The 10,466-nt window shown below is 37.4% G+C and overlaps 1 long non-coding RNA gene and 1 pseudogene across 1 annotated transcript; both read left to right on the top strand.

Moving 5' to 3' along the window:
- Window positions 1-1,217: 1,217 nt before the first annotated feature.
- LOC125616925 lies at window positions 1,218-9,089 on the top strand. Its single transcript, XR_007347708.1, has 3 exons — window positions 1,218-1,436; window positions 5,681-5,781; window positions 6,275-9,089. It is a non-coding gene; the product is annotated as an uncharacterized LOC125616925 (long non-coding RNA).
- On the top strand, window positions 6,716-6,867 carry LOC125617067 (annotated as a pseudogene).
- Window positions 9,090-10,466: the final 1,377 nt, after the last annotated feature.

Genomic DNA, 10,466 nt, shown 5'->3' on the forward strand with positions numbered 1-10,466 from the left:
TTCTCTTGCTTATGAACATTCATCCATCTATTGTATAAACATGTGCACTTCCCTTTTGCAGCTGCTATCATGTCTCTCTCACCCTGAGGTTAGGGACTTCCTTATTTTATTGGTCCAGCTGACAGCATCCTGTGGTCTTCTCTACCCAGTCCTCCACTTGCTTGCCTCCTCCCCCTCTCTTAGCACCACTCCCGGCCTTAACTGTTTTTGTCACTCTTTTCTTCTTTGATGACAGAGCAGAGTTGAGTTTCATAACTCTGGATTTGTGGACATGCTTGATTGAGTCCAAATTGGAACTCAAAATGTGTTTCTCTTTGGGAATTCATGTAGTAGACCACCTTCGTCACTTGTGGGTTTTTTCCTTGACTTTGGAACCAAATCATCACACAATAATGGTCACATGGAAGGTATGTTTAACACCAGTTAGGGGGAGGGAAGGTGTCAATTTATGAAAAATTGAAATTATCTGAGCTTCTAGCTCTATTCATGTATATTCATATTCACTTAGTTTAAAAAATGGATTGTGATTTTTAAGAGATCTATCAGTTTTGAAGTAATCAAAACTGCTATTAATGTATAATATAGCAATTCAGTCAAAGTGAATAACAAGCCTCAGTAGACTGGCTTCTCAGGGAACTTTGTTCTTATTTACAAAAGTGTTGTAATTCTAAAATTTTGCCAAAGGACAGCTATGTGAAATCTGGATAATGGAAGATAATTTTGAATCTCTTTCACTGCTCCCACATCTAAAATGTGTGTGTTTCGAAAGCAGATTTAGAAGGTAGATGGTGTTTTACTAGACTATTTATGCTTTAAAATTTTTTTTTTCCCTAAAGGAAATGTCTCCTGAGGCCTACTTGGGAATTTACTGAGAAATAATTGGGTAAGAAAGAAAAGAATCATTTGTTTTGGTGAGACAGAATATACAGCTGATCAACAAAGTCCTATGGCTGTAGGAGTGAGGATAGTCTCATTAACTAAAATGAAAAACTCAAAATGAGAATCACACAGAAAATAAAACATTAAATGAAATAGAAAGCAGCTTTTTAAAGTTAGAATTAAATGATTAAGTCACACAAAAACAGTCTGTAGGGAGCCACTTTGAATGACCCACACTTTCCAGTCCTGAAGCAAGAGGCTCTGACCGATCACTACATTTCGGGTGACTTGGGCGTTGTCCCAGCTCAGGAAGTAGAAGGCATGTCTGCAGATGTAAGTGTCATCCCTGAGGTTGAATTACATTCATCTGTCCCTTGTAACCCTGCCCCTTCTGGCCTTTTTTGGATAGAACTTTCTAAGAACAAGAGTACCCCAATAAAAGCCCACTTCCAAACGTGCTCGATCTCTATTGCCAGCCTCTCGTGACTTTCTCTTGCTTTCCCTTTTGGGGAGCCTGAGGCCAAGAGCTGAGAAACCATCCAGAAGCTTCTTTAAAGGTAAAGTGTGTCTGCATTTTATTTGGAGTCCCTGGAAATTCACATGAGTGACCCCAAGTTCAGCTGCTCATACAGATCAGGGGCAGCAATAATATTTTCTTTGATGAAAGAAAAATGTATAATTTGAGGGATAAAACATGGAGGAACAGAATGGGAAGAATAAGCAAAATATATGAAGGACTTTCATTCAATAGACAAAATCTTCCAATTAATGCTTTATTCTTTTTTAAAGTATGGTGGGAATTAGGTTTTGTAGGGGTAAAGAGAACTTTCCCATGATCCTCTGAAGTTTTGATAAAGTACATCTATGAAATAAATAGACATTAGATCAACAGGAGAAAATGCTTCCAAATTTATTATGTGCACAGGTATATCACAAGGAAAAAAAAAAGTGGGTACTCAACAATCCAGTGAAATGTAAGAGCTTATATGCTGACTTCAGTGGAGAGAGAGGAGGGGCATGTGGGCAACTTAGGGGAGATAATCGAGGTATCTGAACAACTGGTGATAGACTGTGACGTAGACTGTCTGGATGTGGTGTTAACCTTTGGTCTTCTTTCCAATGCTTTGAGTCAATTTTCTCCAATGAAGAGATTCCTGGGGAGGGGATATGACACAATTTTATTCTTTAAGGAGGATCCAGTTTCAAGGTAGGCAAGGAATATTTAGAGAAAATTTCTGCCTGTGCTTTGGGGAAGAAAGAGAAATGAGAGACAGGAGGGCAGGAGGAGGTCAGAGAGACCTTGGTTCTCATTTAGTTCAAAGCAGGGAGCAATCCAAAGTGCCATACTTTGGAGTATCATTTCCTGAGCCCCAGTAGTTCTTTCTAAAACATGAATCTCTCAAGTATGACTGTGTCTTTTACTGTTTGACTTTTAGACTCTGAATTTCTTGCCTTTCTAAAAGCAGCTTTACAGAAATATGCAATCTAAAGTATCAGGGGACTGATGAGTAGCAAGGAGATGGGACTGCCTGAGAAGAACCAGGGCAGTGAGGGAACGAGAGGAGATGAGAATGCAGAAAAGAAATTGCATCTTACTGCAGAAACATCTGTTCTTGGGGAAAGAAGGACATGAGGGGCCCTGTGCTTATAGAAAGGAAAATCAAAGTCAAATGTCACATCAGACTAGTGGGAAGGAAAGGCCAAGTCCTGGAAACTAGGTCTGGGTCGAGTGGTTTAACATGCAGAGATTCAGGTCTGTATTGTGAGATTCACAAAGATCAAGTTCAGGACCAATAATCAGAATTGCAAGTTAGCAGAACTCAGTTCACATAGTTGAGTACAAGAAGAGCATATGCGGTGCCAGGAACTTTGTTGAGTGCAGAAAGTGCAGCCAGAGATGCAAGCTAGGATTTGTGGGTATCCAGGGGCTTAAATGACAGGGGGCATTAGCAGGATGAGATGTGGGTAAGTGAAGGGCAGTATGGGGTGGAGGATATCTTTTTGTAATTCATTTTAAGTTTATGGTTGAGGCCCCTACCATAAAAGACAGATTAACAGGAGATAATCACATAGGTTATTTAAATGTTTTATGTGACACAGGAGTTTTCATCAGCAGATGAAAACCTGAAGAAGTAGTTAAGCCTAAGTGTATAGTTTTAATTAATAGGTTATTATAAAAAGTAGACAGTTGGCCTGATTTCAATCCACAGTACCCCTACCCTGCCAAAAAAGTAGGCAGACATGGAGAAATATAATGGTACAAAGCAGGTATGAACTAAATGTAATAAGTTAGGGAAATTTAGCAAGTCCTATTTGTTCAGATTTTTCTCTGTGTCCCTTTGAGGTAAGGATGTTCCTTTCCTTATGCTATAGAGAAGGTACCTTTCACACCATGGTTTTATGACCTGCTTCAGAGGATAGTAGAATTTTCCCTAGATTTCATGACTTGTTTCAGGGAATAAGGGCAGAGGAAGTTCAGAGAGACCTTCCTGCTTCTGTGGTTTTTCTCAAATTCCTTCAGCTTAAAATACTCTGGGGTAGTGTTTCCTGAACCCCATCATTGGCAAAGGCAGGCAGAGATATGAGTGGATGTCTATTACTTTCGATTTAAAAGGAAAAAAGTCCTGTTAATATTACAGTACACACAGTTTTAAAGGAGGTACAAGTGAGTTTATCCAATGACATTTCAGAGCTATATTCCTGAGTATTCAAGGGGACCAGAAACTGAACAAATGGTGGTGACATTCTTGAACATGAGTCTGGGAGCTCACTGAAGAAGGAAACTTATCTTAGTCTTCTTTGGGTCACAGGACCTAGAGCTCAGAACTGAGTTGTGGTTCAGTAAAGTATTCACTCTTCTTTATATTATCCTTTCAAATTCTTTGTTAGTGACTTTGGAAGAGTAGTTTTTGTCATCCCAGAAAAGATTTGAACACTTCAAAATAGATTCTATTGATGAGTATCAAAGTGACAATTGCAAGGCAAATTTAGCTTACTGACTTATGGTCTCTCTCTCTCTCTCTCTCTCTCTCTGTATGTATGTGTGTGTGTGTGTGTGTGTGTGTGTGAGAGAGAGAGAGAGAGAGAGAGAGAGAGAGAGAGAGAGTGTTCAGCTCAGATTTTAATTTATTGTTGCATTTGGATTCCTTGGAAGAGGGAGAAATTCTCCAGTTATTCTCAGTCACAATCCCTCCTTATTATATGATGCAATTATTTCAACAGCCTCATACTTGATGGCATTTGAGTTTGTCCCTTTCTCAAAACCTGGGAAGCAAAGAGTGAACTCACATGTAAGAAACAAAATTTGTTAAGTTTGAAAACAGGATGTTTTCAAATTTGCATGGCTGCATTAAGTTACTTCCTAAACTAGAGACAGATAGTCATGTCCTCTTATTTGCTGAATTAGTTTGTCCAGTAAACAGTCACCCTGTCAGGAAGACTACAAAATTCTTCTTAAGGACCTACCCAATGGTTTAAGCACTCCAGCTAGCCTGGTCATATTTACAAACACCATAATTTCCAGATACCATCAGAGACAGATGGCAGTTGGTTTACAAAATTCTCTTGGTACATATTAATGCTTAGTGCTAAATTTTCTAAACACTAATGTCAGATTTTAGACCTGGTCAATGTGTCCAGCATCAGCCGTCCTCTGTGGTCAAAGCAACACTTCCCCCGCCTAAAAAACTGCTTTGCATTTCCTTCTCAGACTTAAGTATCCATCCAGAGTGAAAATCCCTTCCAAGTAACTATGGACTCTGGTTGACCCTGAGAAGGTTTTTCTAGTTCAGGATCCTGTGAACAGAGTTGGACCTTTGGTAACTTGTCTAGATTCTGTATGTAAATAAACACATTTGATTATAAGCAACAGGTTTGCTTACCTCCAGTTTCCTTGAATCATTAAACCTTGCTGGAATAACAAGTTTCCTTTTCACCTTTGAGCACTGTACCCACTCCACTGCTTCAAGTTCCTCTACATTTACTTAACTAAGGAATACTTCTCAAAACTTTCTAAAAAGGAGAAGATTTGCCTGGGCAAGACTTCCTCTAATTTATTTTTAAACCATATCAGGTATCTTGTGTGCTCCTGCACAGGCACCCTATTGCATTTATGTGTTTTATATGAGGATTTGCATTGATTTAAAAAATAAAAAAACTTGAATATGAAGAATACATAAAGAAAGATGATCAAATCTAGTAGTGTGGGTAAATTGAATGAAATAGTTACTTGAATTATAAAGTATGTGAGGCTATGGGATTCAGTTTTTAGAAAGCTCTTTTTGGAGATTGGAAGATGACAGATTAGAGGCACCAGCACTCACCTGCTTCTTCACCAGATTAAACTAGAACAACAGGTGTGTAGGTATAGTTGAGGTGGGTGTCATAGGAAAGCGCTGGAGTGCCACGCTAGAGTAAGTGACCGGATGAAACTCAGAAATACTGGGTATATTAGAATAGCAAACAAAAACAAAAACAGAGCTCCCCAGCACCAAGTTTCTTTTTCACCTTTGAGCACTGTACCCTGTGTTTGGGGCTCAGCGGGAGGAAGGAAGTATCCTCCAGAATAAGTAAAAGAGAGAGGATCTTAGAGAACTCCACAAGCAGAGCACTCAGAATCTTGCAAACATACAGTCTATAAGAGACCTGGGATTTACAAAGCTAGTTGGTTCTAGGGAAGAAGTTCTCTGCACTTCCAAAAGTATTCATACAGTTTCTAACTGGGAGCAATCTTAGGAAGGGTTCTGTTATCTGAGTTTACTGCTCTGGTTGTCAGAAGCCTCTTCATTTTTCTGTCTTCAAGACTCAAGGGCCTCTTCACTGGATCGGTGAACCTGCTGCGCTGAGAGACGGTTTGGACTCAAGGAAGTGACTTTGGCATAAAACTGCTGAGAGTTCTCTTTGGTGAGAAGCAAGGTCTGCTATTTGGAGGGAAGTAGAGGTGCTTTCTTTTAAGGACTGATTTCGGGAAATCCGCTATTACAGCTTGCCAGAATAGAATAGTTGTGTGGGATTTGTTCTTTTCTTTGTTGTTGTTGGTTTTGGTATTATTATTATTACTATTTTTACTTAGTTTTTACCTTGTTTCTTTATATGATTTGTTTTCATTTGTTGTTATTACTTGCTTTTCTTTTTTTGTGTGTGTGTGGGGCTGGGAATTGAGCCCAACACTTTGAGCATGTTGGGTAGATGGTGTGCCACTGAACTACCCTCCCAACCCAGCTGAGAAAAATTTTACCTTACTTCACCTATGACCCAACCCTGTTGGAACCTTGGTAGATAATTCAACTTAAAGAATAAGGAATATAAAATCACCAGTTGATTACCTGCACCAAGTAGGCATGGCTAGGGGTGGGGTGGGGGCTGAAGACCTGTTTCTTGTCATTCACCTTTGTAGCAACAGCAGTGAGCACACAAAAGTTGGACACTTCGCCTACAAGGGACCTCAGCCTAGGTTTCTTCCTGCACATTGATGACAAGACTGGAGAAGTAACCTCAGGGGATGTACCTCATATTTTTTGCTGTCTACATCATATCTGAACTATGATGGTCAGATGACTGTATTTTTGTGGATTTGTCTCTGTGACTTCTATTCTGTACAATTGATTTGTGTCTGTTTTTGTGCTAACACCATGCAGTTTTTATTACTAAACTATATATTATAATTTGAATTCAGGTATTTTGGTGTCTCCAGCACTGCTTTTTTGGCTTAGAATTGCCTAGACTATTCTACTTCTTTTATTCTTCCAAATAATTGACAATTTTTTCCCTAGTTTTATGAAGATTGTCATTGGTATTTTAATGGGGATTGCATTGAATCTCTATATTACTTTTGCTTAGCTTTGCGCAGTGGCAGTATCGTAGCCAATGAGGTTTATCCGAGGCGCGATTATTGCTAATTGAAAACTTTTGCTAGTGTGGGCATTTTAATCAATATTATTTCTGCCTATCTGTGAACATTGAAGGTCTTTCTACTTGTGTTGTCTTTAATCTTTAAGCAAATGGCAATAAAATTATTAATTCAACAAGGATAAAATAAATATATGAGTGAATTAAGAAAATCAATATAGAATATGAAACATCAATTAAATAAAGAATTAGGGATTCTGAAAAAGTACCAGATTGAAATTTTAGAAATAAAAAGCTCAGTAAGTCAAATTAAAATGCAGTTGAAAGCCTTACTAAAAGACTAGGTTAAGCAGAAGAAAGAATCAGGAAGTGAAGGCAAGGTTGATAAATTATCACATTCAGATCATAATGAAGAAAAAAATGAGAGAGAATGAAAACGACATATATGGTCTGTGGGACACCATCAAAAGACTAAATGTATATATAATTGGCAAAGACAAAGCAGCAGAACTATAGGCTAAAGGCATTGAAAACCTATTCAGTGAAATAATAGCAGAACATTTTCTAAATCTTGGAAAAGATATGGACATTTAGGTACAGGAGGAATTTATATCCCCAAATAGACATGAAAAGAACCTATCTGTGACACATTAAACTGCCAAAAATACAGAAAAAAGAATATTGAAAGCTGTAAGAGAGAAGCACCAAGTCACATATAAAGTTAAACTCATCAGAATAACATCATGTTTCTCAGCAGAATCTCAACAGGCCAAGAGGACATGGAATGGTATATTTTAATTCCAGAAAGAAAATAACTAACAGCCTACATTACTATATCCATTAAGTTATCCTTCATACTGAAAGAAGAAATAAAGACCTTCCAAGATAAGCATAAACTAAAGGAATTCATGACTACTCAACCAGTATTACAAAAGATATGTTTAGGAAACTTACCTACAGAAGAGGAAGCAAGATAAACACCATAATGAGAGCATGGGAAAGAGCAAACCTCACTAATAGAGTAGATAAGTAAGAGAGAATAAGAAAATAATCAAACTTTAATTCTGTAACAAATACTTTAAAATGAATAAGGAAGAAAGAAATGCACATAGATCACTCATAACAACTAGAAAAACAACAAAATGGTGGGAACCAATACACACCTTTCAATAATAATATTGAGTGGAAATGGTCTTGATTTTTCAATGAAAAAGCGCAGAATGGCTAACTGGATCTAAAACAAACAAAGAAAATGAAACCAGAACAAAAATATAAGACCCAACAATTTTCTGCCTGCAAAGACATACACAGACTGGAAGAGAAAATATGGAAAACAATGTTCTAAGCAAATGAAATCCAAAAGGAAGCAGAATTAGCTATACTCTTATCTAACAAAAGAGGTTTCAAGCCAAAAATAGTCAGAAGAGACAAAGAAATTCACTACATTTCTATTAAAGGAACAATTTATCAAGAAGATTTAATAATTTTAGATGTGATGTACCAAATATCAAACCATGCAATTTTATAAATCAAATACTATGAACATAAAGGGAGGTAGGCCCCAATACAATAATAGTGGGTAATTTCAGTACCCCATTCTCATAATAGAAAATCCTGACAAAAATTATCAATAAGGAATCATCAGAGTTAAATCACACTATAGATCAACTGCATTTTTAACAGATACCTATAGAGTATTGCATCCAACAGTTACAGAACACATTCACATTCTTTTCATCAGTACATTAAAGTTTTTCCAAGTAGATTATATAATGGACCACAAAGTAAGACTTAACACATTTTTAAGAATATAAATAATCTTTTGCAACTCATCAGGTTATAATGAAATGAAACTAGAAATCAACAACAAAAGCAACTACAGAAATTATGCAAACACATAGAAATTGAACAATATGCTTTCTCCATATTTTTATTGGTGCATTATGATTGCACATATGTTAGGATTTGTTGTTATATATTTGTACATGCACATAATATAAAAACAAAATTTGGCCAATATCCTTCACCAGTATATTCCTTTTATCTCATTTCCTTTCCCTCCCTCTTGTCCCTATCCTCTATTGATCTCCTTTCAATTTTCATGAAGCACACCCCTTCCCACCTTTCTTTTTCTTCCCACCTTTTCTTTTTCCTCTATAGTTTCTACATATGAGAGGAAAAATACAACCCTTTATAGTTTCTGAGTTTGGCTTATTTCACTTAATATAATAGTCTCAAGTTCCATCCATTTTCCTGCAAATGACACTATTTCATTCACTTTTATGATTGAGTAAAACTGTATTCTGTATATATGCCACATTTTCTTTACCTATTCATCCATTTATGGACACCTAGATTGGTTCCACAGTTTGGTTATTGTGAATTGTGCTGCTATAAATATGGGTATGCCCAAAGGACTTAAAAAACAGCATACTACAGGGACACAGCCACATCAATGTTTATAGCACATTCACAATAGCTAAACTGTGGAGCCAACCTAGATGTCCTTCAGTGGATGTGGCATATATACACAATAGAATTTTACTCAGTATTAAAAAAGAACAAAATCATGGCATTTGCAGGTAAATGGATGGCATTAGAGAAGATAATGCTAATTGAAGTCAGCCAATACCAAAAAACCCAAATGCCAAATGTTTTCTTTGATATAAGGAGGTTGACTCATAGTGGGGTAGGGAGGGAGAACATGGGAGGAATAGATGAATTCTAGATAGGGAAGAGGGGTGAGAGGTAAAGGGAGGGTGCAGGAGATTAACAAGAATGGTGGAATGTGATGGACATCATTATACAAAGTACATGTATGAAGACTTGAATTGGGTGTCAACATACTTTATATACAAACAGAGATACAAAAAATTGTGATATATAGGTGTATTAAGAATTGTAATGCAAAAAAAAGTACATGTATAAAGGCATAAATTGGCGTGAACATACTTTATATACAGAGATATGAAAAATTGTGCCCTATATGTGTAATAAGAATTGTAATGCTTCCACTGCTGTCATGTATTTAAAGAATAAATTTTTAAAAAAAGATAGCCACAAGGCTCACACCGCATTAGAGACTGTTATGGTTTAGATATGAACTGTCCTCCAAAAGCTCATGAGACAATGCAAAAAAGAGGTGAAATGATCCCGTTATGAGAAACTTAACATAATCAGTGCATTAATCCATCTGAATGGATTAACAGGGTGATAGCTATAGGTCAGTAGGGTGTGACTTAAGGAGGTAGGTCACTGGGAGGGTGCCTTTGAGGTTTACATTTTGTCCCTGATGAGCCAAAATTAGTCCCTCCCTGAGCTGCTTTACTCTGCCCACCCTTCCATATCCCCTGATGTCCTGCCTCATGTGTGGCCCAGAGCAATGGAGTTGGCTGTCAATGGACTGAGACCTCTGAACCCATGAGTCCCAAATAAACTTTTCCTCTTTTAAAAGAGAGTAAAATCATGGCATTTGCAGGTAAATGGATGGAGTTGGAGAAGATAATGCTAAGTGAAGTTAGCAAATCCCATAAAAACAAATGCCAAATGTTTTCTTTGATATAAGGAGGCTGATTCATAGTGGGCTAGGGAGCAGGAGCATGGGAGGAATAGATGAACTCTAGATAGGGCAGAGGGGTGGGAGGGGAAGGGAGGGGGCATGGGGTAATTAATGATGGTGGAATGTGATGATCATTACTACCCAAAGTACATGTATGAAAACACGAATTGGTGTGAATATA

Source organism: Marmota marmota, unplaced genomic scaffold (genome assembly GCF_001458135.2).
Source record: "Marmota marmota marmota unplaced genomic scaffold, marMar, whole genome shotgun sequence".
NCBI lineage: Eukaryota > Metazoa > Chordata > Mammalia > Rodentia > Sciuridae > Marmota > Marmota marmota.